The sequence below is a fragment of the Triticum urartu genome, chromosome 3A (genome assembly GCF_056163025.1).
Source record: "Triticum urartu cultivar PI428250 chromosome 3A, HENAU_Tu73, whole genome shotgun sequence".
Classification (NCBI taxonomy): Eukaryota; Viridiplantae; Streptophyta; class Magnoliopsida; order Poales; family Poaceae; genus Triticum; species Triticum urartu.
The window spans coordinates 725641209-725667650 of NC_141875.1; the positions used below are offsets into that span (position 1 = coordinate 725641209).

A 26442-nucleotide genomic window follows, 5' to 3' on the forward strand; every position below is an offset into this window, starting at 1 on the left:
GCGCGCACCGGACGCTCCTCCGACAGAGGATGCGGACAGGCTGTCTGCCACCAATTTCGAGGTGGAGAGTGCCATGAACCACAGGCGTCACCGGACAGTTCTTCACGACGCTTGTTTCTCCCAAGAGGCATTGGATGCCTTCAATTCGGGAGATGCGTACCTCCGTGCCGCTCAAAATGGTCTAGCCCGAACCACGAAGCAATATGTAAAAGACATACGGGTAAGAAAATTTTGGTAATTATATATATACCAGTAGCCCCCGAGACTTGAAATAGTTAGAATAACTGTCCCAGGAGCTGGAAGAGTGCAAAGCCCAACTTGAGGCCGCACTAGCCGCGGCAGGGGAACCCAAGGAGACCCCCTCTGGTAATATACGCTTCAAAAGATAAGTATTTTGCGAAGTGCGGCGTGGGTGCGAATCTGACAAATGAAATTGCCGATGGCACCGGATTAAATCCAGAAAAGCAACAACTCCTACGCCAGCTGAAGGCTGGTGAGAGTGTGCTGACAAAGGTGAGGCGGGAGAAGAACGATCTCCAAGATGCCGATACCAAGCTGGGCGTTGAACTGATTGATGTTTGTGCCCAACTGTTGGACTCTGTTAAGGAGAATCAGCGGCTTTGACGCGGCATATTTAGTAAGTGCTTAAACGAACTTTGAAAAAAGAGTTCGGCGAGGAAGTCGACTAACAGAGTAATGTCTATAGGTATGCTAACAAGTCGTCCTGCAGAGGAAATTCCCGGTTCTACGGGTGACCTTCTTCCCGAGCTCTCACAACTGCACGAGCGAGTTCGGCAGGTGATGCAAGGCGTCGCCCAGGCCTTGGGGCAATCCGTCTCCATGCCCGAAGGCCTTGGAGAGCTTGTAGAGAAGTTGAAGGGAGCGCGGCGGCGCTTCCGATTGTGGAAGATGTCGGCCTGCCGTCAAGGCGCCCGAGAGGCCTGGGCCATGGTGAAGACGCGGTACACGAAGGCTGACCCAAACCACATGGCCGAGGTCAGACCCATGGGGCCCAATGGGAAGGAGATCCCTGTCATCTTAGTATACGGCCAAGTAGAATTGGCCGCAAAGTATTCCCAACAGGACTGTAAGCTAGACAGCCTGTTAGATGGTATTGAAGAGGAATACAATCAGTCAGATTGACTATGTAATTTTAATTGACATGTGTAATGCCTTTTAGCCGGATTGTAGATCGTTTGTCATGGCCGACCTTTTCGCTTCAACCTTGGGACCTGACGGTCCGGAGTGTGTCCGAATACCCTCGCAGTTATATAAGAACCGAGGTATGCATGGAGACCAGGCGTAGGGGTCATTAGTGCTTGAACAGACAAGTGCCCAACTAGTTATGTTATATTACATGGTTAGTAAGAAACATCTTCTAAGGAGAATAGTTCCGTTAGGGGTTCCTTTCCTTGGGAGGCATGCCCTAAAGTGCATGTCCATTATGCGAAAAGAGACGCAGGAAAAACATCTGGGGCGTATAGATAAATAAGAAAAAAAGATCATCTTTAGTTCACCGACCGAATATTCCCTTAAGAACGCTAGCTTTCGGCTTCACCCAGTCTGAGGTACACATCCGGCTGACCCGGCAGTAACAATCGCAGAGGTGCTCCCTTTACAACCTAGCCGAACAATCGGGAACATAGGGGTAAGCACAGGAGCCAGGCAACCCAGCTTGGCCAAAACTTAAGTCATATCGATGCATATAATGGTGAATAAAATGTACATGTGGAAGTGTGACACATGTGTTGGGCATGAAGCCCGTATAAATAAGCTTCTGTTTAAAGAAGCCCCCAGGTTTAATGAGCGCAGATAGCGCGCCACTTTATGAGCCTTTAAAGGCTATAAGACAGAGAGAGGGGAGAAGGAGAGAAATGTAAGACAGAAAGTATATAAAAATGGACAGAGGAAGGAGACGAACACAGAGTCCGGCGCTAGGCATAGAATCTTCGGAGACGGGCTGCGTTCCATGGTTTTGGCTCGAGTTGGTTATCCGATGCATCTCGCAGGCGGTACGCTCCACCAGTCAGGACTTGGTCAATTATGAAGGGACCTTCCCACTTGGGCTTGAGTTTGTCCTTTTTCTTATCCAGCAGGCGTAGAACTAATTCGCCAACGTTGTAATTTTTGGCCCATACTTCTCTGCTTTGGTATCTTCGAGCCTGCTGTTGATAGAATGCGGAACGGGCTTTTGCCACGTCACACTCTTCCTCCAAGGCGTCCAAACTGTCCTGCCGATCGAGCTCGGCTTCTCTTTCTTCGTACATGCGCACTCGAGGTGAGACATGAATTAAGTCGTAGGGCAAAACTGCCTCTGCGCCGTACAACATGAAGAATGGTGTGTATCCGTTGGTGCGATTCGGCGTGGTCCGCAGCCCCCAGAGTACGGAGTTGAGCTCCTCTACCCAGTGCGTATTAGATTCCTTAAGGGACCGCACTAATCTGGGTTTGATGCCGCTCATGATAAGACCATTTGCACGTTCGACCTGGCCGTTAGTTTGTGGGTGATAGACGGAAGCATAATCGAGCTTGATGCCCATGTTTTTGCACCAGAGTTTTACCTCGTCGGCCGTAAAGTTCATGCCGTTATCAGTGATGATGCTATGAGGGACGCCGTAACGGTGTACAACCCCAGATATAAAGTCAATCACCGGTCTGGATTCGGCCGTCTTAACAGGCTTGGCTTCTATCCATTTGGTGAACTTATCCACCATGACCAGTAAGTATTTTTTCTAGTGGGTTCCGCCTTTAAGGGGTCCAACCATGTCAAGCCCTCAGACCGCGAAGGGCCAAGTGATGGGGATAGTTTGGAGGGCGGTGGGTGGCATATGGCTTTGGTTTGCAAAAAGCTGGCAACCGACGCATCGTTGGACTAAGTCTTGGGCGTTTGCCCGGGCCATTGGCCAATAAAAGCCTGTACGGAAGGCCTTGCTTACAAGGGACCGAGCTGCAGCGTGATGACCGCCGAGTCCTGCATGAATTTCAGCCAGGAGGTTCCGCCATTCCTCTTCGGAGATGCACCTTTGAAGGACTCCGGTAGTGCTTTTCTTATAAAGCTCTCCCTCATGGACTTTATAGGCTTTAGATCGCCGCACTATGGAGCATGCCTCATTTTGGTCCTCGGGGAGTTCCTGCCTAGTAAGGTAGGTGTCGGTGTACTAGATTAGGGGTACCCTAGTATCCCGAACTTGTGCACGGGCAGTCGCAGCATCCCGCGGCAAGGCTTGCCGGGTGACCGCCAAGGTCCTCCATGGTTCCTTTCGACCCATTCAAGAACAAAGTGTCCAAGCCAAGAAGACAAGACCCCGGCAAGAGGAGCTTGTCGGGAAGGCTAACAAAAGCATCCCAAGACCCCGGCAAGAGCAGCTTGCCGCGAAGGCCACCCAAGGCATTGCAAGGAACTTGCCGCGGCGCACCATGCGCCCCGGCAAGGCCCGGTGAGCGACAAGCTCCCGGACGCGACAAGACAACGACAGTGGCAAGGCGCTTGCCGCGGCAAGCCACCTCCCTGGGCCCGCGCTCCAGCACATCCACCAACGTGTCGCTTTGGGGCCCTTCCAGGCATATGTGGCGGAAGGCTGTGCAGCCAGTGGCATGCGGTGGCGAGCGGCGCTGACAAGATCGCCATCGTGGCGAACGGTGGCGTCCCTGGTGGTCCCTTTTCGCACTGTTTAGGCGACACAGACGGGCATTTAAGGCCCTTGTCCCCTGCCGTCAGGGTTAGGTATGATACACTGTAGCAGGTAGCTGTGCCTACCACAGCACCTTTCCATTTTGCCCTTTACCTCTGTTGCCACCTGTCGGTAACCCCTTGAGCATATAAAAGGAGGCCCGTGTGCAACGTGGAGGGGGCTTAGCTAGTTCGAACTCTCACGCTCGGTCTTGTTAGTTGCGGGTGTGTACTGTAGCACTCCGCGCTCCCGAGCAAGAAATCAATACAAACCACAAAGCAGGAGTAGGGTTTTACGCATCCGTGCGGCCCGAAACTGGGTAAATCGCTCGCGTGCATCGCCTCGATCCGCTCTTTGCACGATCTCCGCCCCCGCTGAACCGAAAGGGACCCGGTCCGCCGGTCCCATAGGTGCCCGTGGATCAGTACCCCGACATCTTTGGCGCGCCAAGTAGGGGGCGTCGAAGTTGTGTGAACCAGATCCGGCGTTCTCGCGAGCTAGATCTTCATCATCTTCATCAACATGCCGCCGAAGAAGAAGGTTTCGGAGGCGGCTGCTCCGTCCGCGCCTTACCCACCACCACCGGGACAAACGGCTGATGGGGCGGGCGCCGGCGGAAGAACGGGCGTGGACGAGGGAGCTCACGGTGCTGCCAGGTCCAAGGGCGAGGCTGCGCTGCCCATCGGCGGCGTAGCCGGCTCCCACAACGACCGGGTGCACTCCAAGACCTCGGCGTCCGTACATGCACCGCGCCTGTCTCAGGAGGCGCGGGACCGGCAGCGTTAAGGTACTCACAGTACCATGCGTTTGCTAGACCAAGATCGGGCTGGTGGATCTCGGAGCGCTCAGGACCACCATGCACGCCAACATGCTGGCACGAGCGACGCACGGTCACCTGGACAGGATATTGCTCCTTCTAACGTGATTAGAAGTCCGAGCATATCTCGCTCCTCGCACCGTTCGCCACCACCGCCCGCCACTGCAGCAGAAGCTTTGGCACGAGCCCAGCTGCTCCTAGACTACCCTCCAACGGCGGACATGATCGACGATTGGAGGGCAACCATCCAGAGTCTCATCGGCTTCGCCAACGGCGACACTCCACGGCAACCGAGCACGTCGCAGCCGCGGCAAGCCAGCTAGGCACGAGCCGGAGACGACAAGACTGGTGGGGGTGCAACTACTGTGCACTCTCCACCCCGAAGGCCGAGATCGCCGACTCGCCGGATCCACCTCGACAGCGACTCCACCGCGTCGTCAGATCCGCGAGCTCGTCGCGATCAGCGCCAAGTTCTTCAAGAACGACAACAAGAAGACGCTCGTACTCGCATCCAACGTCAGGTCCTGGCTCATGCACTTGCCGGACAACTCCATATCTTCCTGGGCTGATCTATGCCATCAGTTTGTCAGCGCCTTTACAGGCGGCCACAAACCTCCTGGCCAAGAGAGTGACCTTCATCTGCTCGCCCAGAAGGAAGGAGAGCCCCTGCGCAAGTACATTCAAAGGTTCAGCCGTGTACAGTATAACATCCTAGACGTCCACCCCGCCGCGGTCATCAGCGCATTCCATCAGAACGTGCGTAACCGCAGGATGCGGGAGGAGATGGCGATGCGCAGGATCAGAGACATCAGTGAGCTGTATGCCCTGGCCGACAAGTGTGCACGTGCTGAGGAATGGAGGAAACTCCCCGGAGAGAAGACCGGAGCAGAAGGATCTGACAGTGAGGATGCTGCCCCGGCAAAGAAAAACCGGCGGCGGAACAGGAAGAAGAAAGGCAAAGAGGTGTTAGTCGTTGAGCAGTCCGGCAACGAAGGTGGCGCCAAGAAGGCCAAAGTTGGTAGCTCCGGCAAGGAGGTTGCCGCGTGCACCAACTACCAGGCTGTGGCAGTCGCCGACAAGCAGGACTGCTCCGACGAGCAATACTGCAAGATTCACCGCACCAAGGGCCATGACCTCCAGAGCTGCAAGAAGGTCGAGCAGCTTGTCCAGCAGCAAAAGGCTGAGTACGAGCGACGTGATAAGGAGAGGACCCAAGGAGGTGCTGGAGAATCTGGCAAGAAGCGCACCAGCCGGGGAGGACGCCGCGGTAAGGCCAAGCAGCGGCAAGGAGACAGACCTCCCCGCAGCCGCGACAACGATGAAGACGACAACGATGAAGAAGACATGGATGATGTTGAGACCAGTGAGCAGGAGTTCCAGAAAGCCACAGAGGTCTTGTGCGTTGACGGTGGTGCTTCTCTGCATACTTCGCACCGCCAGCTCAAGCAGTGGGTGCGGGAAGTCAATGCAGCGGAACCACCTGTCGAATCGCGCAAACTTCTGAAATGGTCCAGCACACCTATCATCTTTGACATTGAGGACCACCCTGATCGCACAACTGCAGTCGGGTGCTTGCCGATGTTGGTTTCACCAACTATCCGCAACCTCAAGGTCACCAAGATGTTAGTTGACGGCGGGGCCGGCTTGAACCTGATCTCCTCCGCTGTACTCCAGAAACTCCAAATCCCTGACAGCGAGCTCGAGGAGACCGGCACATTCCAAGGAGTCATCCCGGGAAGGAGCAAGCCGAAGGGGAAAGTCACGCTGCCCGTAACATTTGGCAGCGAGATGAACTTCAGGACTGAGAGGGTCACATTTGACGTTGCCGATATTCCATTGCCTTACAATGGGATACTTGGCCGTCCAGCACTTGCCAAGTTCATGGCAGCCTCTCACTACGCATATAACATGCTGAAGATGCCAGGCCCGATAAGCGTCATCTCTGTCCCTGGCGACAAGAAAGATGCTCTTATCTGTGCCGACAAGATCTACCGGGAAGCAGCAGCCGCAGCAGAGCGCGAGTCACATGCCGCTGAAGCTCCCGGGGGGAAGAAGACCAAGTCCGGCAAGAGTTCTGGTGCCCGCTCCGACAAGCGCACCTCTTCGGAGTGCTGCGCTGCCATCGAGAACGCACCATCGAGCTCCACCGGAAAGTGCAAGAAGACGATGGCAGCTCCGCCAGAGACGAAAAAGGTGTCCGCCAAGGAGGACGGCACTAGTTGTACCTTCACCATCAGTGCCACTCTCGACCCTAAATAGGAAAGCGCGCTCATTGCTTTCCTATGGGCGAATGTCGACGTGTTTGCGTGGCAACCGTCTGACATCCCCGGTGTTCCCAGGAAAGTGATTGAGCACCACCTTGCCGTTTGTCCTCATGCGCGGCCCGTCAAGCAGAAAGTTAGGAAACAAGCAGTGGAGCGCCAAGAGTTTATTGCAGAAGAGATCAAGAAATTGGAAGCAGCAGGCCTTGTCAGAGGAGTGCTCCATCCTACGTGGTTGGCCAATCCTGTAGTCGTGCGCAAGGCAAACGGGAAATGGAGACTTTGTATCGATTTTACCGATGTTAACAAAGCTTGTCCCAAAGACCCATTTCCTTTGCCGCGCATTGACCAGATTGTCGACTCCACAGCCGGATGTGATTTGCTTTCATTTCTTGACGCATATTCAGGATATCATCAGATCTTCATGGCAGAAGAGGATGAGGAGAAGACCGCATTTATTACTCCATGTGGCACGTACTGTTTCGTACGAATGCCTTTCAGATTAAAAAATGCTGGTTCAACATTTGCAAGAGTGGTCCATGTCGCCCTTGAGCCGCAAATACACAGAAATGTGGAAGCCTACATGGATGATATAGTGGTCAAGAGCAAGGACAGGGCAACTCTGATTCAAGATTTAGACAAAACCTTTGCAAATCTGCGCAAGATCAGCCTCAAGCTCAACCCAGAGAAGTTTGTATTTGGAGTTCCTTCCGGCAAGCTTCTCGGGTTCTTCATGTCTCAGCAGGGAATTGAAGCCAATCCCGACACGATCAAGGCCATTGAGCAGATTGAAGCACCCAAGCGCGTCAAGGATGTACAAAGCTTGCCGGTTGTGTGGCTGCTATCAGCAGGTTTATCTCTCGGTCTGCTGAGTGCGCCCTGCCGTTTTTCAAATTATTGAAAAAGGCAGGCCCAATGAGATGGACTCCGGAAGTGGAGGCTGCGCTGCAAGACTTGAAGAGATACCTGTCCTCTCCTCCAATACTTGTCGCACCTAAGCCACAAGAGAAGTTGCTGCTGTACATAGCGGCAACCAATCAAGTGGTTAGTGTTGCGTTAGTAGCAGAGAGGGAGGCAGATGACGAGCCTGCAACCATGGCAAGCACATCCAGCGACAAGCAGGGGGCTTCCCCAACAAGCTCAGGTCCCGACAAAGATGGATCTTTGCAGATACGAGAGGAGATACGGAAGAAAATGGTGCAGCGCCCAGTTTACTTTGTCAGTTCCCTTCTGCAGGGGGCTAGGTCAAGGTACTCTGGTGTGCAGAAATTGCTTTTCGGCCTCCTCATGGCCTCGAGAAAGCTGCGCCATTACTTCCAAGCACATGAAATCACAGTTGTCACTCGCTTTCCGCTGAAGAGGATATTACAGAATCCAGAAGCGACAGGCAGGATTGTTGAGTGGGCGCTAGAACTGTCAAGCTTTGGCCTCAAGTTTGAGAGCACTTCAACTATCCAAAGTAGAGCATTGGCAGAATTCATAGAAGAATGGACGCCAACACCAGATGAAGAAATTCCAGAAACAAGCATCCCCGACAAGGAAGCAAGCAAAGAGTGGCTGATGTACTTTGATGGTGCCTTTTCGCTGCAAGGCGCCGGCGCTGGCGTGCTGCTTGTCGCACCCACCGGAGAACACCTCAAGTACATAGTCCAGATGCACTTTCCCAAGGAGTAGGCAACAAACAATACTGCAGAGTATGAGGGCTTGCTTGCTGGTCTCAGGATCGCAGCAGACCTTGGGATCAAGAAGCTCATTGTCAGGGGTGACTCACAACTTGTCGTCCGCCAAGTAAACAAGAATTATCAGAGTCCGTTGATGGAAGCTTACGTTGACGAAGTGAGAAAGCTAGAAGTGCACTTTGACGGCCTACAAATGGAACATGTTCCAAGAGCTCAGAACGCCATTGCTGATGGCCTGTCAAAGTGCGCCGCACTTAAGCTACCTGTGGAACCAGGGATTTTTGTGCTCAAGCTGACTCAATCGTCCGTAACACCACCAACTGGACAGAGCAAGAAGAGGAAGTTGATTTCTGGTGACTATTTGCCGGCAGAGCTTCCTGAAGCCGCCGCCAAGAAGGTGCCTAAGATCAACGCCGAAGGCGCTGAGGAGCAGTCTGCTCCGGCAAGCCCTAGTGTTTGTTCCGTTGAAGCAGAAGCTCTCGATAAGTTTTGCTCTGGCATGCTTGTCGGGGAACATCAAGCTCCGGCAGAGGCGCAGCTCCTCGCCGTAGAAGCGGATGTTCCCGCAGCAGCTGAGAACAACACCAAGAGCGCTGAGGAGCAAGATGCTCCGGCAAGCCCTAGGGTTTGTTCCGTTGAAACAGAAGCTCCCGACAAGTTTTGCTCCGGCAAGCTTGTCGGGGAGCGTCAAGCTCCGGCAGAGCCGCAGGTTCTTGCCGTAGAAGCGGATGTTCCCGCAGGGGCAGATTTGCCTTTAGTCCTTGTTGTCGAGCCACGAGCTCCAACATGGGCGCAGCAGATTGTCCGTTTCCTTCAGACAGGAGAACTTCCCGAAGAGCAAGAAGAAGCGCAAAGAGTAGCCCGGCAGTCAAGTATGTACCATTTTGTTGACAAGACACTGTACAGAAGAAGACTGAACGGTGTGAAATTGAAGTGTATTCACCGGGAAGATGGACAAAAGCTGTTGGCAGAGATACATGGAGGCATATGTGGTCACCACATTGGTGCAAGAGCACTTGTCGGCAAAGCATTCCGGCAAGGTTTCTTCTGGCCAACAGCCCTCCAGGATGCAACTACACAAGAAAAAGTGTGAAGCGTGCCAGTTCCATTCCAAGCAGATACACCAACCAGCTCAAGCTCTCTAGAAGATCCCTTTATCCTGGCCATTTTCGGTCTGGGGGCTCGACATCCTCGGCCCCTTTCCCCGAGCTGTCGGGGGCTTTGAGTACTTGTACGTTGCAATCGACAAGTTCACAAAGTGGCCGGAAGTGGAACCAGTGCGGAAGGTGACCGCACAGTCAGCCGTCAAGTTCTTCAGGTCGATTGTTTGCCGCTTCGGGATCCCTAACAGGATAATCACCGACAACGGTACACAATTCACGAGCCGCACCTTCATGCAGTACGTCCAAGATCTTGGCGCCAAGGTCTGCTTCGCTTCTGTTGCTCACCCGAGAAGCAACGGTCAAGCCGAGAGGGCAAATGCTGAAGTGCTGCGCGGGCTCAAGACCAGAACTTTTGATAGGCTGCACAAGTGCGGAAGAAACTGAATCGAAGAGCTGCCGGTGGTTCTTTGGTCGATCAGGACGACACCAAATCGAGCCACTGGCCAGACACCTTTCGCTCTAGTCTATGGAGCAGAGGCAGTTATCCCCACGGAACTCGTATACGGGTCACCTCGAGTGCTCACTTATGATGAGCTTGAGCAAGAGTAGCTGCGACAAGATGACGCGCTGCTCCTTGAGGAAGGCCGTCTTCAGGCTGCTGTGCGAGCTGCTCGCTACCAGCAAGCTTTGCGCCGCTACCATAGCCGCAAAGTTAATGCCAGAAGTCTCGAGGAAGGCGACCTTGTTCTTCGGCGCGTTTAGTCCGCCAAGAATTCCAACAAGTTGACGCCGAAGTGGGAAGGCCCTTACCGGGTGAAACGAGTCACTAGGCCTGGCGCTGTCCGCCTTGAGACCGAAGATGGAATTCCGGTGAGCAACTCCTGGAATATTGAACATCTCCGTAAGTTTTACCCGTAAGGCGCGGTTGCCGGAACCTGTTCTGGCAACCACCTTTTGTACAAGTCTTGCCGCTGTTGCATGTAATCCTTTGTACAAAGCCGGGCGCAGAACCCGTGCATAAATAAAGCTCATGTGCCCTGCGCATTTTGTCGATTTTATGCTTTCTATTTTTTGGCATATATGATCTGACACTTTGTGCAGCACCTACTCCACGGTAAGCAATAACGAGCCGTAAAGCTCTATATCTGTATTGTCTCTTCTTTCTTTTGAAAGGAAGGTTCCCCTCGCCCACAAGTTTGCCGGGGGGGGGGAGAGGAGAAGATGATGGTATGGACCAGGCGTCGTTCAAGAAAGTTTCGCCTTGCCGGGGAGCAAACAACAGAAAAGCTAAGTTGCCAAAGTTTGAGCAATCAAATTTTTTAATTTTTAAAGTTATCTCCCTTGAACGACCGCACTTTGTATGGAAAACCTGTGCGCGGAGGAACCAACTCGTAGCTAGTTGCGCCCTTACTTTGTTTTGAGTCCGCTCAACAACTTAAGTGAGCTGCTAGCGCCCTTACTTTGTTTCGAGTCCGCTCAACAAATTAAGTGATCTGCTAGCGCCCTTACTTTGTTTCGAGTCCGCTCGACAACTTAAGTGAGCTGCAACTAGTCGCGACAAGGTTTCTTGCCGGTAGAGGCACCGCCAGCAGGTTGCTGACGTTCTGCACTCAGCGCTCGCGGCTCTGGTGCCTACACCGGCAAATTCCCTAGAAGCGTAGGGTAAAAGCATACAAAGCAAAGAGTCAATTAAAGGGAATAACATTGCAAATAATACCCAGAATAAAGTTATATTACAAAGACAGCTTGTCGCAGCTCTAATAGATTGTTTTCATGACAAGATAAACAGCGGCAAGGGAAGAAGAAATGGGCGGCCTAATCTACGCGATCGCCTTCAACCCTCTTGATCCCGCTCACCTTGTCCACAATGGGTGCAACAAGGGCTTTGAGCTCCTCCAGGTCAGATTCTGGCGGCAAGGTCCTAAGGATGTTGGTGAGGCGGAGGCCCGTATTGCGGAAGGCCACCTTGATCAGCACTTTCTGGAGGGCCCCTGCGCAGACCCTGCGCGACTCGTCAGCCAGTTGCTTGGGGATCCTCTCCCGGAGTCGCTGAAGGGCCGTCGCCACGCCCTTGAAGAATAGAATGAGCTTGGTGCTGGGTTGGAGGTTGTCGTCGGAGGGATACCCGAGATCCTCCATCCCCAGTTGCGCCAGCTCCTTGTCGATGTCCGTGGCGGCGTTCACAAGGCTCTCCGTCCAGTGCGTCACGGTCTCCCTGAAGGCGTTCTGGGCGGTGGCAGCACTCCCCAGCAGTGCCTTGTCGGCCTTGATTTCCTCCTTCAAGGCCGCCTCCCGCTTCTTGGCGCTGTCCAGAGTCTTGGTCAAAGTCGTTAGCTTCAACTCAAGATCCACGTTGGAGACCTTGGCGGTGCTGAGCTCCTTGCCCTTCTCGAAGAGATCGGCCTCCAACTCCTCCTTGGCGGCCTCGGCGGCGGCGGCAGCGTCCTCCGCTTGTTTGAGGGCTCCGTCGAGCTTCTCCTCGCGCGAGGCAAGCTCCTCCTCGTGGGCGTCAAGATTGACCTTCCGCTGCGCCAGCTCGCCCTCCTCCGCGGCTAGCTTCACAGCGGCAAGTCACTGGCGCTCTTCAGCTTCGGCCTTCTTGAGGAGAAAGGCCTTCCGAGCTTCAACGAGTTGCTCCCGCTCCTCCGCCAGGGATCGGAGGGCTTCCCGGTGGAAACCCCCGAGCTCTTCCGCGCGCTTTTCAATGTCTGCTCCCGCCTTCGTGACAAGCGCCTCGCGGGACTCCAGCTTGGCTTGTCGCGCGCGGTAGAGCGACATCACCCTCTGCAGTAGCCGCTCTTCTTCGGGCTCGTTGCTGCTGCTGCTTGGCGCATCGACCAGCGTCAACCCCACGGAGGCAAGCACTTCTCCGTCGAAGATCTCCCCCTCGACCGGCGCTCTGGAGCTTGATGCCCAGGGAAGATTGATGAAGACGTCGTCGCCGGCCTTCAGGTAGACGCCTGGCTGGGGCTCTCCGGAGCCTGGCGCTGCGGCAGCGGCGGACGGGTCGGCGGTCGGTGTAGCGCCTGGCGCTCCTACGGCATCAGGGCTGTCAGTGCGATCGCCGGACCCCTCTCCAGTTGCCGCGGCGTCAGCCTTGGTGGCCTCTGCGCCGGCGGCATCGCCATCACCGGTTGCCTCATCGGCGGTGACCTCGGTTTCCATCTGCTCCGCAGTGGATGGATCTGACGGCCGGAGAAGGGGGAAGAGTCAAGCAAAAATCCAGCAAAAAAAAAGAAGATCAGAAGAAGAAGAACCCAAGGGAAGTTTTGAAGCAAGAGGAGTACCTGCACCAGGTCCTGCAGTTGTGGTCTCCGCCGTCGGGGGGCCGCTGGTGCTGTCCCTTGCCGGAGAGCCCTCCCTTGCCGGAGACTTCTCCCTTGCCGGAGAACCCTCCCTTGCTGGAGACTTCTCCCTTGCCGGAGAACCCTCTCTTGCCGGAGACTTCTCCCTTACCGGGAAGCCCTCCCTTGCCGGAGAATTCTCCCTTGTCGGGGGATTCTCCCTTGGCTCCTGGTGAGGCTGCTCGGCTCCTACACAAGTCAACAAGCAGATATCAGCAAAGACAAGTACCCAAACGCTCCTCGCAGCAGAAAGTAAATCATACACTTAGGCTGGGGGCTGCCCTGGAGAAAAGTCGTCGGGTCCGGCAAGGTTGTCTCGGGCGCGCCACCTGCTGTCGCAGTGGGCTCGTCCTCGATGACGATCACCGGGGCCTTAGCTCTCTTAGCCGCTCTCTGGGCCAGAGTCCTGAAGAGGAACAGGTTCAGGGAAAAGCAAGTGAGAAACAAGACAAAACAACAAGAATTGAAGGACTATAAGAACAGCAAAAGAAGCTTACTCTCCTTCTTCTTCGTCGTCGGAGCTGAACGCGGAGAAGTCGAAGTCCGGCGCGCGCCCGGCGTGAGGAGGTGGAGGGGTAGCTTCCCTTGGCCGCTTGGAGGGAGCGGTGGCGGTGGGCTGAGACGACCCCGCTCCAGCTGTCGGCGCGGTGTGTGTAGCGGCAGGGACTGAAGCGGCGGTCCGGCTAGACTCCGCTCCAGTTGCCGTCGCAGCATGAGGCGCTCCCGCGGCAACGGTGTTTGCCGCGGTAGAGCGTCGCACGCGGCGCGGCGACTGTTGACCCGCTTGCCGCTCCGCCACGTCACCGGCGTTGCGGAGACGCGTTTTTGGCGGGGACGGAGGCTCTGCTTGCGGCGAGCTGCCTGAAGACGAGGAGGAAGAGGAGTTGATTTCCAACGAGCCACTCATGTCCTTGGTGGGCTCGCTCGGCTCGGCGTCACGCCCGGCAAGCTCCTTCTTGCCGGCAGCCTCCCCTCGCTCGGTACGGCTTGCCGCTTCCGCTGCATCAGCCTCCTCCACAGTAAATCTGAACTCGCCCGCGGCTGCGGCTGCCGTTGCCTCCTCCATCCTAGTGGCGATGAGCGCCAACTCTGCATCCGTGGTGTCGCGGGTGAGGCCGTCCTTCTCGTCGGGGCGGACTGGCACATCCACCAAGTCGTCGAAGAACTGCTGAACGACCTCGTCGGCAGGCTCCTGCCAAGTTGGCACAATCCCGTGCGAGTCGCACTCCGGCATCATTGCACGGATGCGGTCGAGCGCGGAATTGTTGCACAATGGGACGACGCCCCCCGGCAACCTGAACACCTCGGGATGTTGGGGGTCATATTTGAACAGCTGCTGCAGCATTGCGTTGAGCTCCAGGACTGTGAAGTTATAATTGAGGCCCGGTCGCAGCCTCATAATGTCTGCCGCGTTCTTGAACTCCCAAGTGGTCCTCCCCCGTTCCTGTAGGGGGGCGATGCGGCGGCGAAGGAAGTCTGCGCCAACAGCGCCAACAGTAAGCCCGGCAAGCCTGAGGCGCAGGATCCTGGTGAGAGCAATTCTCAGCCTGTCGTCTTCCGGGGACACGTCGCTCCAATCGCTGCCGCGTGCTACTGGGGTTTTGCGCCGGGTGGTGAATGGCTGCGGATTCTCCTCGTCAATCCAGCACCAATCTGCTCTCCACTCCTCCCACTTGCCGCGGAACTCTCCCTCCAGATAGGTTTCCTTCTTGCCGGCCCTTGAGATCCAGGCAATTCCGCCGGATAGAGGCTCTCCTCTCTCTACTCGGGGTATGAAGAAGTGGCGGAAGAGGGCTACGTTGGGAAGGACTCCGACAAAGTTTTCGTAGAGATGTGCGAAAACTGCCATGGTCAGGACGGCATTGGGGGTGAAGTCAAGGAGATGGAATCCATAGGTATTCATAATGTCGCAGAAGAAATCAGAGAAAGGCGGGCAGAGCCCGCAGTAGAAGAACAGAGCAAAAAAGGGGTATCCATTCGGGGCCTTCTTCCAAGCGACGGCGGGGAGTACCTTTGTGCGCGGATGCGCTCGTGTCTCTGCCGACCAGAAGAGGTAGTAGTTCTCCCTCGGCTCCTTCGCGGCAAGCTTGGGGGGGGGAAACTGCCCGCTCCTTCCGCAGCATCGCGAGCCGCTGCGCCTCGGTCGACTTCACGGCCTTCCCCTTGTCGGCTTTTGGAGCCATGGTGGAAGCAGTGGAGGAGGTCGACGGCGTTGGTGATGCTGGCAGCGATGGGGGGCGGGGCTGTGCTCTCTCTCTCTCTCTCTCTCTGTTCTAGGAAGGCGAGGGAGCGGCGGAGATTTCTGAGATTGGAAACAGCAACGGGCGAATGTGCGAACTGCCCCCGTTTCCCCTGCTTATAAAGAGGGAGGGGGGCGGACGCTCCACATTTCCGAATAAAGAAACCCCCACGATCTCTCCCACGACGCACATTCGACGCGTGCCGTTCGGGGAGGGCGCGGTGGATACGGAGTAAGATACGACGTAACCTAGGCCGCGCGTGCTCGTGCCCTGTCTTGGGCCTGGCCCAACAGCGCTCGGCACCGTGTATGGCCCAGGCCCGGGGGCTCCTGTCGGTGTACTAGAGTAGGGGTACCTTAGTATCCCGGGGGCAGTCGTAGCATCCCGCGGCAAGGCTTGCCGGGTGACCGCCAAGGTCCTCCATGGTTCCTTTGGAGCCATTCAAGAACAAAGTGTCCATGCCAAGAAGACAAGACCCCGGCAAGAGGATCTTGCCGGGAAGGCTAACAAAAGCATCCCAAGACCCCGGCAAGAGGAGCTTGCCGGGAAGGCCACCCAAGGCATTGCAAGGAACTTGCCGCGGCGCACCACGCACCCCGGCAAGGCCCGGTGAGCGACAAGCTCCCGGACGCGACAAGACAACGACAGCGGCAAGGCGCTTGCCGCGGCAAGCCACCTCCCTGGGCCCGCGCTCCAGCACATCCACCAACGTGTCGCTCTGGGGCCCTTCCAGGCGTACGTGGCGAAAGGCTGTGTAGCCAGCGGCATGCAGTGGCGAGCGGCGCTGACAAGATCGCCATCGTGGCGAACGGTGGCGTCCCTGGCGTTCCCTCTTCGCACTGTTTAGGCGACACAGACGGGCATTTAAGGCCCTTGTCCCCTGCCGTCAGGGTTAGGTATGATACACTGTAGCAGGTAGCTGTGCCTACCACAGCACCTTTCCATTTTTGCCCTTTACCTCCGTTGCCACCTGTCGGTAACCCCTTGAGCATATAAAAGGAGGCCCGTGTGCAACGTGGAGGGGGCTTAGCTAGTTCGAACTCTCACGCTCGGTCTTGTTAGCTGCGGGTGTCTACTGTAGCACTCCGCGCTCCCGAGCAAGAAATCAATACAAACCACAAAGCAGGAGTAGGGTTTTACGCATCCGTGCGGCCCGAACCTGGGTAAATCGCTCGCGTGCATCGCCTCGATCCGCTCTTTGCACGATCTCCGCCCCCGCTGAACCGAAAGGGACCCGGTCCGCCGGTCCCATAGGTGCCCGTGGATCAGTACCCCGACAGTAGGCGACGAATGGTTCTGTCCACGGGGCGATGACGGCCATTATTACATGGGCTCAAGGTGTTATTTCATTCGCAGAGCCTCCAATTATGTCAGAGTATTCGGTGTCGGGCAGTGCGGTTGGGTCCGGGCTGTTATTGCCGGGTTCCCCTTCCCATACCACGGATGGCTTGAACAGCCTTTCCAAGAAGATGTTGGGGGGGGACTACATCGCGTTTTGCGCCGATGCGTGCCAGGACATATGCCGCCTGATTATTTTCCCGGGCTATATAGTGAAATTCGAGCCCTTCGAACCGAGCTGACATTTTTAGGATGGCGTTGCGATAAGCTGCCATTTTTGGATCCTTGGCATCAATGTCTCCATTTATTTGGGATATTGCGAGGTTCGAGTCCCCGCACACCTCTAGCCATTGAATGCCCATGGATACTGCATTGTTGGAGTCTGTGTACATTATCTGGAGTACGTATTGAACTGTGTCTCCCGTGGGGGACGTCAAAACAACACCAGCCCCGCCAACATTTTGGAGCCGTCGAAGTGCATGACCCAGTTTGAATATGTGTCGTACTCTTTAGGGAGTTCGGCCTCCGTCCATTCTGCGACGAAGTCGGCCAAAACTTGCGACTTGATAGCTCGCCGTGGCTTGTAAGTTATGTCGAATGGGAGGAGCTCAGTGGCCCATTTTGCAATCCGGCCCGTCGCATCGCGGTTGTTTATAATATCGTTAAGTGGCACTTCTGAGGCTACTGTTATTGAACACTCTTGAAAGTTGTGTCGGAGCTTCCGGGATGCCATAAATACCGCGTATGCAATCTTTTGATAATGCGGGTACCGTGACTTGCACGGAGTAAGAACAGTGGACACATAGTAGACCGGCTTTTGAAGGGGGAATTTGTGTCCGTCCGTTTCTCGTTCGACGACGAGCACTGCGCTTACGACCTGATGGGTTACTGCAATGTATAATAGCATTGGTTCGCCAATGTTTGGCGCGTCCAGGACTGGGTTTGTTGCCAAGATGGCTTTTATTTCGTCGAGTCCGGCCGTGGCTGCATCCGTCCACTCGAAGTGTTCGGTACGCCGAAGGAGGCGGTAAAGGGGTAGGGCCTTTTCTCCCAAGCGGGAGATAAAGCGGCTTAGAGCCGCCACGCATGCGGTTAATTTTTGTGTTTGTTTGAGGTCCTTCAGGATATCCAATTGTGACAGAGCTCGGATCTTGGCTGGATTTGCTTCAATTCCTCTACCGGATACAATGAAGCCCAAGAGCTTTCTGGCTGGAACGCCGAAAACGCATTTTTCCGGGTTGAGCTTGATGTCGTACGTTTGGAGGTTATCGAAGGTTAGCCTCAAGTCGTCTACTAGAGATTCGACATGTCTTGTTTTAACGACCACATCATCTACGTATGCCTCCACTGTTTTGCCGATCTGGTTTGCCAGACATGTCTGAATCATGCGCTGATATGTTGCGCCGGCGTTTTTGAGCCCGAAGGGCATTGTGTTGAAGCAGAATGGGCTGTATGGTGTGATGAATGCCGTTGCGGCTTGGTCTGACTCTGCCATCTTTATTTGATGGTAACCGGAGTATGCGTCGAGGAAACACAACGAATCGTGTCCTGCGGTAGCGTCGATAATTTGATCGATGCGGGGGAGAGGGAAGGGATCCTTTGGGCAAGCCTTGTTAAGGTCTTTAAAATCAACGCACAGGCGCCAGGACTTGTCCTTCTTTGGTACCATCACCAGGTTTGCTAGCCAGTCCGGGTGTTTTATATCTTTGATGAATCCGACCTCCAATAGCTTGGCTAGTTCCTCTCCCATGGCCTGTCTCTTATGTTTGGAAAAACGCTGAAGAGCCTGTTTGACTGGCTTGAATCCTTTTAGGATATTTAAGCTGTGTTCGGCCAGCCTGCGTGGGATTCCTGGCTTGTCTCAAGGGTGCCAGGCGAAAATGTCCCAGTTCTCTCGTAGGAACTCTCGCAGTGCGGCATCTACATCAGGGTTTAACTATGCCCCGATGGAAGCTATTTTATTGGGGTCCGTTGGATGGACCTGGAATTTGACTATTTTGTCCGCCAGTTTAAAGGAGGTGGACTTGGATCTTTTGTCGAGTATTACATCGTCCCTATTCACCGTGGAGCGCAGCACAGTCAGTTCCTCAGTCGCTAGGGCTCCGGATAGCGCCTCGAGGGCCAGTGCGACTGTCTTGTTTTCGGCGCGGAGTGCTATGTCCGGATCACTAGCGAGAGTGATGATTCCGTTAGGCCCGGGCATCTTGAGCTTCATGTACCCGTAATGGAGTATTGCTTGGAAGATTGTAAACGCTTCCCGCCCTAGCAGAGCGTGATATCCGCTACTGAACGGGGCCACTTGGAACATGACCTCTTCGGACCTGTAATTATCTGGCGTGCCGAACACCACATCTAGTGTGAGTTTTCTTGTACAGCGCGCTTCCCGACTGGGGATTATTCCTCTAAAGGTTGTGCTGCTTCGCTCAATGCGGTTCTAGTATATTTCCATTTTTTGAAGGGTTTCCTCATAAATGAGGTTCAATCCGCTGCTGCCATCCATGAGAACCTTGGTAAGACGAAAGTCGTCCACTATTGGACTGAGGACCAATGCGGCTGGTGCTCGGGCTGTTCGGAATTTAGGTTCATCACTGGCGTTAAAAGTAATAGCCGTGTCACTCCATGGGTTTATTGTTGCTACTAGGTAGACTTCGGCAAGGCTGCGGAGTGTTCTTTTTCGCATATTATTTGATGCGAAAGTCTCGAAGACTGTTAATACCGTACTGGTGTCTCTAGGGTGGCTTTCTGTGTCTTCTGGAATTAGAAGATCTTCGCCAATTTTTGCCACCTGCCGGAGTATCCAACATGCTCTAAGGCTGTGAGTTGGTGTGGCGCCCCCTGCACTGTGAATTTTGCAGGGTCCATTAAGCCATCCTTCCAGTACAGTTCCATGCCCTGTAGAGGGCTTTTGCTTTTTGTTATTGAACCCGGGTGTCTGGCGATGATGCACCCTTTTATTTCGGACTGGGTTTGTATTCAGGGCCGGATTGTCCCAAAATTTTATTTCGGTTTTCCAGGCGCTTTTCATCGCACAGTACTTTCGTACTATGGACGTCAAGTCAGCGAAGCGTGGAATATCACGGCGACTTATGGCGTTGAGGATTCCCTCGTCTATGCAATTATTGCAGAAGAATGAAATTGCGTCTTCCTCGCGGCAGTCCTTTATCCTGTTCATAACCAGGAGGAATCTGGCCCAGTAATGATGTACTGTTTCTTCCGGCTCTTGCCTAATTTGGGATAGATCGCTTATTTACGGGTGGGTGGGTGGAATCAAATCCGAAACCTCACCCAATCTGAGACCCAGGGGCCAAGGAGTTTCCGAACTCGGAAGTTTGGATTCTTGGATGCTGTCCAATGAATCTAGCCCGTCGCCTGACTTTAAGTTCAGGTCTTGAGTGATGCCCTCCCCTCCGTCGGTATCCGGCTTGGAGGGATCGAGAATCCGGACATAGCTAGTCCTTAAGATAGATGAAGGGTCGCCGCACTGTCCCTCTACCACGGCAACGTGATGGGTGACCTGGGGAGAGTTAATCTCTCTCAGATCGGGTTTAGGCCCAATCTGGTCGTAATACGTAGCGACTCCCAGGGCGGCGATGCGATCCAAGAGCTCGTTTAGGGAAGAGAGCTTCATTGGATCTAGCTGCTCGGCGAATTCCGAGCTGACGTGAAGATTGCTTTCAATGACCCGAGAGGTCATCGTCGGCGCAGCAGCTGAACAGGCGGTCATAAGGAAACCACCTAACCGGAGAGTTTGGCCGACAGCCAAAGCTCCCTTAGCAACGGTGCCGTCTTTAAAGACGGGATGAGGCATCCTTCCTGATGGCAACGACACAGAGGAACTCTCAATGAAAGCACCAATGTCGGTGTCAAAACCGGCGGATCTTGGGTAGGGGGTCCCGAACTGTGCGTCTAGGCGGATGGTAACAGGAGACAAGGGACACAATGTTTTTACCCAGGTTCGGGCCCTCTTAATGGAGGTAAAACCCTACTCCTGCTTGATTAATATTGATGATATGGGTAGTACAAGAGTAGATCTACCACGAGATCAAGGAGGCTAAACCCTAGAAGCTAGCCTGTGGTATGATTGTTATTCGTCCTATGGACTAAAACCCTCCGGTTTATATAGACACCGGAGAGGGCTAGGGTTACACAGAGTCGGTTACAATGGTAGGAGATCTACATATCCGTATCGCCAAGCTTTCCTTCCATGCCAAGGAAAGTCCCTTCCGGACACGGGACAAAGTCTTCAATATTCTATCTTGATAGTACAGGAGTCCGGCCGAAGGTATAGTCCGGCTATCCGGACACCCCCTAATCCAGGACTCCCTCAGAGCCCCATAGAACCCGTAAACCACCATGTTGGCGAAACTTGGTCTGTCCTCCGCACAATCACATCAATGTGAGCGGAACTGAATTTTTTTAGCTCGACGTCCACATCCTGGGACCAAAATAGTCCAATGCCGCCGCTCAAACCCGTACTATTAACAGCAAAACATCCTGCGAATCCCAACGTGTGTTGCAGGCTCTCTACTCTTTTCGCTAATATTTTCATTTCCATGACAAAGAGTAGAAGGGGTAACTCTTGCTTCACAATATTGCGAAGCTCTCGAACTGCCTCGGGGTTCCCAAGCCCCCGGCAGTTCCAACTTATGCAGCTCATTGGTATGGGCAGGACTTCCTTGCAGTCTCTGCCGAATTCTTAGGTGTGGGTTTCTTCTTCTTTGCTTCCCTCTCTAACACTACAAGAAATGTGTTAATACGTGACAGATCCAGTCCGTCACAGATGAGTGGAAAACCGTCAAGGCTGCGCATCGATGACGGATTCAGAATCTGTCATGTATATCGCGTCATAATTTGGCACTATACCTTCCATGACAGTTTTTGTCTGTCATCGATATGTATCTAGGCCCATCCGGCCCGGGACTCTGTGATGTGGAAGCAACATGCACATGACGTGGCACCTACATGAATCTGACGTGGCAGTCAACATGGCCCATATAGTAACCAGCCCAATTAGTGTTTGGGCCCACTAATTTCATCTGATCCAGCCCATCAACTTGTTTTTTCAGTGATGCCCATTAGGCTATCAGTTTTTTAGTCCAACCTATTAGCCTCTTTTTTAGTCCAGCCCTTTTTTTATCCAACATAATATACGATCCAGCATAATATACAGAAGACAACGAAATTTATATTCATTCAACAATTAGCATTTGTTCACATGACAATACAGACTTCCAATAGTCCAGTCTGATTTCAAAGCACCAAACTAAGCTTAATACAGAAACATCAGACATATCTAAAAGGACCTATAAGCATATATTTTAAAATTTTCAGTAACATGACTTTGGTGAAAAAATGAACTACTAGCTGATTTAATCTAAAAGGCCATAGATGCTTCCATTCCAGGTAGCTATTTGGACCAAGTAATTCCTGCGAAAAAACTTCAATCTCTTGTAACACGGGCTGATTGCCAAACCTGCATAGAATCCAAAACACATACAAAAAATTATAGTAAGTAATAACGATCAGGTATGAAATGAAAATAGAGTAATAATATTAATATATTAAGGTACCATGAAAATGTGGGCAACACACATAAAAACGAGAAGACTAATTACGAGTTAACAGTTTTGTCCTATAAATTTGACATTTATCATCCAAACATAGAAAAGTATACATCACTTTAATTGTCCCAAACAAAGAATGGACTTATCATTTCATATTCATCAAGTACCATTAAAAAAATCAAGTTTATAGGTGCGTGCACATGACAGGATTTAGTGTATCGAAATGGATGGTTTCATGCAATACAATGTACTCCCTCCGTCCAATAAAATAGACAGGATTTAATGTATTTAGAACTAAAATACATCTAGATACATCCATTTCTCCGACGAGTATTTTGGGACGGAGGGAGTAACATTTTGCATGCCCAAGAAGCTTGCAAAAACGTCTTATTATGGGACAGAGTAGTAGTTCATAGTGAACAAAACCTTAAAATAGTAATGCTGGAGGCCTACTTTCTTCATCAATTAAACCTAATTCATGTCAATAAACTTGCTATTTTGCATTTCAAATAAAACACTCCAAGGAAAGACCATTTTAGGAAATTAAATGATCCACTTAATTATATCATTATGCTAACAGTAGACTTCTTTAAAAGGGCCAATATTCGCAAGCATCATAGAACTTCAGTTAAACATTTCAGAACAAAGTTGAACCTAATGGTTCAGATTTACACCAATGCTTTCAGACCATAATCGTCACATCTAGATTAACCAAACCCAGGAATTGGTAGCACCAGGATTCCAGTTAGCATCATATTGCATCTGTGTAGCATTGGAAGATGTACCAATTCACTTCAGTTTAGTTAACTGGATTAGGCATAACAATCATAAACATTTCAGGCAAATTTTCAGGAATTTATGAATCTATGTAAACAGTAGGCGTCAATTTCGCTTTAGGTATTGCCTTTTCTAAAAGATAACACATTTGGGTGGATGAAAGAAGAAATTTAATGCCCACCAAAATAATGTTCACCATGAATTGCATGAAATATATTGTGAAGAAAAGTAACATATGTAAGACGAAAAAAACAGGCATTGTCCCATTTAGAGATTAGCCTCCATGGCATACAAGGTTTATAATTATCTCTTCTCACACTTCAATATAACAAACTGCAATCTACAATACCTGCAAATCTGGGTCCAATTTCAAGTATTCTTGTGAAACTCTTTCAATATACAGATTATTACAAATTCAAAAGACATACCATAAGCATGTTCAGTACCTATGCACTAACCATAGTACATCGTCAATTAATAGATGGCAGCATTTACATTGGTAAATTATTTACATAGATAGGGAAAATATCAATTGCAGGTCAATATGCACATCCATCTCAAGTGATTCCAGGAAGCATAAAAATATATTAGATTATAGCTCGACTAAAGGCATACAACATAAACATCCAAGCTTTGAGTATTACCTGGCCGGGAGAAGCAGCAGAGAAGGAGGCAGAATCGATGAAGGGGAGGCAGAGACAGGAAGCTAGGAGAAGCAGCAGCTTTATGAACATTGCCTTTAGGAGACTGCAGCAGGGGTGGAGAAGACATCCACGATGACAAGGGGACATGAATCAGAGTTCCATGCTCTCTATTTCCACATTATATTAGTTTGTTGGTTGGTGGCATGAATCAGAGATGCATAGATTTACCTGCAGAATTAGGGTACAAATCAGAATTGGATCCAGTACATATCTCTATTTATTTTTTATGCTTGATGCAGCTGGTCGCATGATTCACTTGATTGGTATGATTTTCCTCATTTTTGGAACTCCTGCCTTTATATGTTTCAGCAGGGCATACTTCCTACCACCATGAATCATATGAAACTTTATCAATTGCAGAGTCACGGTCGATGATTTGATTGTAGATTTAAATTCACCTCTTATATGAGGACCAGAGAGAATGTAAAATCAATAGGCGCAAGTACCCAGCTGATCCAAATTACGTCTAACTAGCATCCATTGGTGGTACGACTCAAGTTGGAGAATAGTGTGCAGTTAAGCACTACGTAGTAAGAGAATGGCATGCTAATTTACTTTTCAACAGTCCTCGGTGTTATTATGATTGGTTTGCAGTTTCCAAAATTGAGTGTATTCATGGTCATCTCACAGAATGAGAAAAAAGAGAGCATGAAACTTGTGAGTTAGTAATACCTTACTTTCAACAACAAGAATTAATTTCCCTATTTGTACAACAATACAGATCAGTAAAAACAAAAAATGTCTATCAGCCAGTTTTAGACATGGTGACAAAATATCAGTAAAAACTAAAACACGCCATAGCTATATACTGAAATTTTCTCTAGAGGATATTTTACATTGCCTTTATAAAATAATAACTTTGCTTCTGTAGATGAATAGCTATACATTGAAACATTCTATACATGAATAGCTCGTGTAGCTGAATCAGTGGGCAATGGAAAATGTATCCCTTAAGTGTAAATGTTGGTGGTGTCCAGATTATTAGTATTATTTTGTTACCAGGAAACTATTAGGAAAAGCACAAATAAGAATACACTCACTAATGTCCATGCCCTGTAATATTTTCTGAAGATTAAATTTATTAAGCTAAATTTTGAGTACAAATTTCTAATGGTTTAGTCTTTAATGTTTTCATAGTTTCAGCTGACTTGCTCTAAAAATATGATACAGAGATAATACTACCCTGTTTGTTTGTCTACGCTAGCTGAAATAGCAATTTCTCCTCCGCTTTAGCCTCTAAATCAGAAGTTTTAAAAGCTATCTCTGAATTAACTTTATTTGACTAGATCCACTACATCAGGATATTACCTTCACAACAACACCTTGAGGAAACGCGCACGACGGACAAAGAAGACGACCGCGATGACGAGGGGGCCGACGGTGGCACTGCTGACGGACTTAGACCCAGCCACATGGGCCGCCCATGTACTCTGGATCTGGGGCAGTGTCACTCCTGTACCTCACCTTGGCTCGCCACTGGACGGAGATTGATCCATCCAGACCGCTGGGGACCAAGGGGACTTCCATATCCGGTAGTCCATCGCGCCGCCACCCCTGCCTCCTTAGCTCGGGGGTAGGACTGGGTTGCCGTAGCTTGAGGGGGGCAATCTGAATGAGGAGGGGCATAGTGTGGCCTTGATGGGGAGGGATCCGGCGCGGGATAGATGGGGAGGGGCCCGCCGCGGGGTGTTTCAGCGGCGGCGGCGCCGGCGCCGACATGGAGCGGCGGGAGGAGGATAGGTGGAGTGGCGGCGGCTGATGGTTGGTACGGGAGATGGAGAAGAGTACTAGGGTTAGGTTGGTGTGGACTCGCAGTTAAATGGGCTGGCTCGAAAATATCAACTCCCTGCGCCGGCAAATTAAAATTTTCCTTCTTACGCGTGCTCTCTCAATTTCGGCCTCCGATTTTTTCATCGTGCTGACATGTGGACCAAACAAAAGACACATACACATCAGCAGGAGCCATCGGTGATGGTCCAAATAATGTATAAAGAAAGATAAGTGTCGGCCTGGTCGATGGATGACAGTTTCTGTGACAGACACTCGATGTCTGTCATACAGGAGCTATAGTTTTGAGGGACATTTGTATATTGCTCATTCATGACGGTTTCCGTGACAGTCCCTTGGAATGTCACCAGAAATCCGTCACGGATTAACAGGATTCTTGTAGTGTAATTCTTGTCCATCCCCAAGTGCTGCTACGTTTACATCCTCCTCCCGAGTAGGGTCAATGTTCCCAGGAGCTACAACATTCATTAACAGGAGAGGAGTGTGATCCACCCGCCGGTAGACCTGTTTTGGAGCGCCCTTCCGCTTGAAGTTTGCACGTTCCTCTGCAGGGGAGGTCACCTCATCGCCCTTACCAGTGTTGGAATTATGCTTAGATTCTCGTTGGCTGCTCCGCTCTGTGTGCTGCTCATGACTTGAACTGTCCGCCGAGGTAGCCTTCCGTCGATCTTCTGGTGCTCTCAACTTAGATCCAAAGGGAAGATTTCCTTTGTCATCTCGAGGACCCGGTGTTGGACACATGATCTCAGAGCGACCCAAATGACCACAAGAAAAGCAAAAGTGGGGGACTTGCACGTATTGTATATCATAGAGATCAACCCTCTTCCTTTTAGCAGAATCTATCAAGATCCACCTCCTGAGAGGTTTGCTAACATCAATGGATACCCGCGCTCGTAGAAAACCACCAACGTGGTCGAACTGAATTGAGGTAGCATCCTTGTCGATCTGTTGCGCAATCAGTTTCCCCCATGTATCATCACGCAGATTGTATGGGAGATTTGGAACCCAAGACCATAGATGGAGCCGTTGAAACTTAACTTTACGGGCCGCATGCAATATTCAAAGTCAGCCAGGATTACAGCGTTTTTGCTCACATGCCATGGCGACCCCTGCCAGATGCGATCACGGTCCTGTTGATTCTCAAACCCTGCCACGA

The 26442-nt window shown here is 51.8% G+C and overlaps 1 long non-coding RNA gene across 1 annotated transcript; it reads right to left on the reverse strand.

Moving 5' to 3' along the window:
* Positions 1–21622: 21622 nt before the first annotated feature.
* On the reverse strand, positions 21623–25307 carry LOC147982242 (uncharacterized). The gene is made up of 3 exons (XR_015600015.1): positions 24807–25307; positions 23439–23666; positions 21623–21926 (listed from the first exon to the last, which is right to left on the reverse strand). It is a non-coding gene; the product is annotated as an uncharacterized LOC147982242 (long non-coding RNA).
* Positions 25308–26442: the final 1135 nt, after the last annotated feature.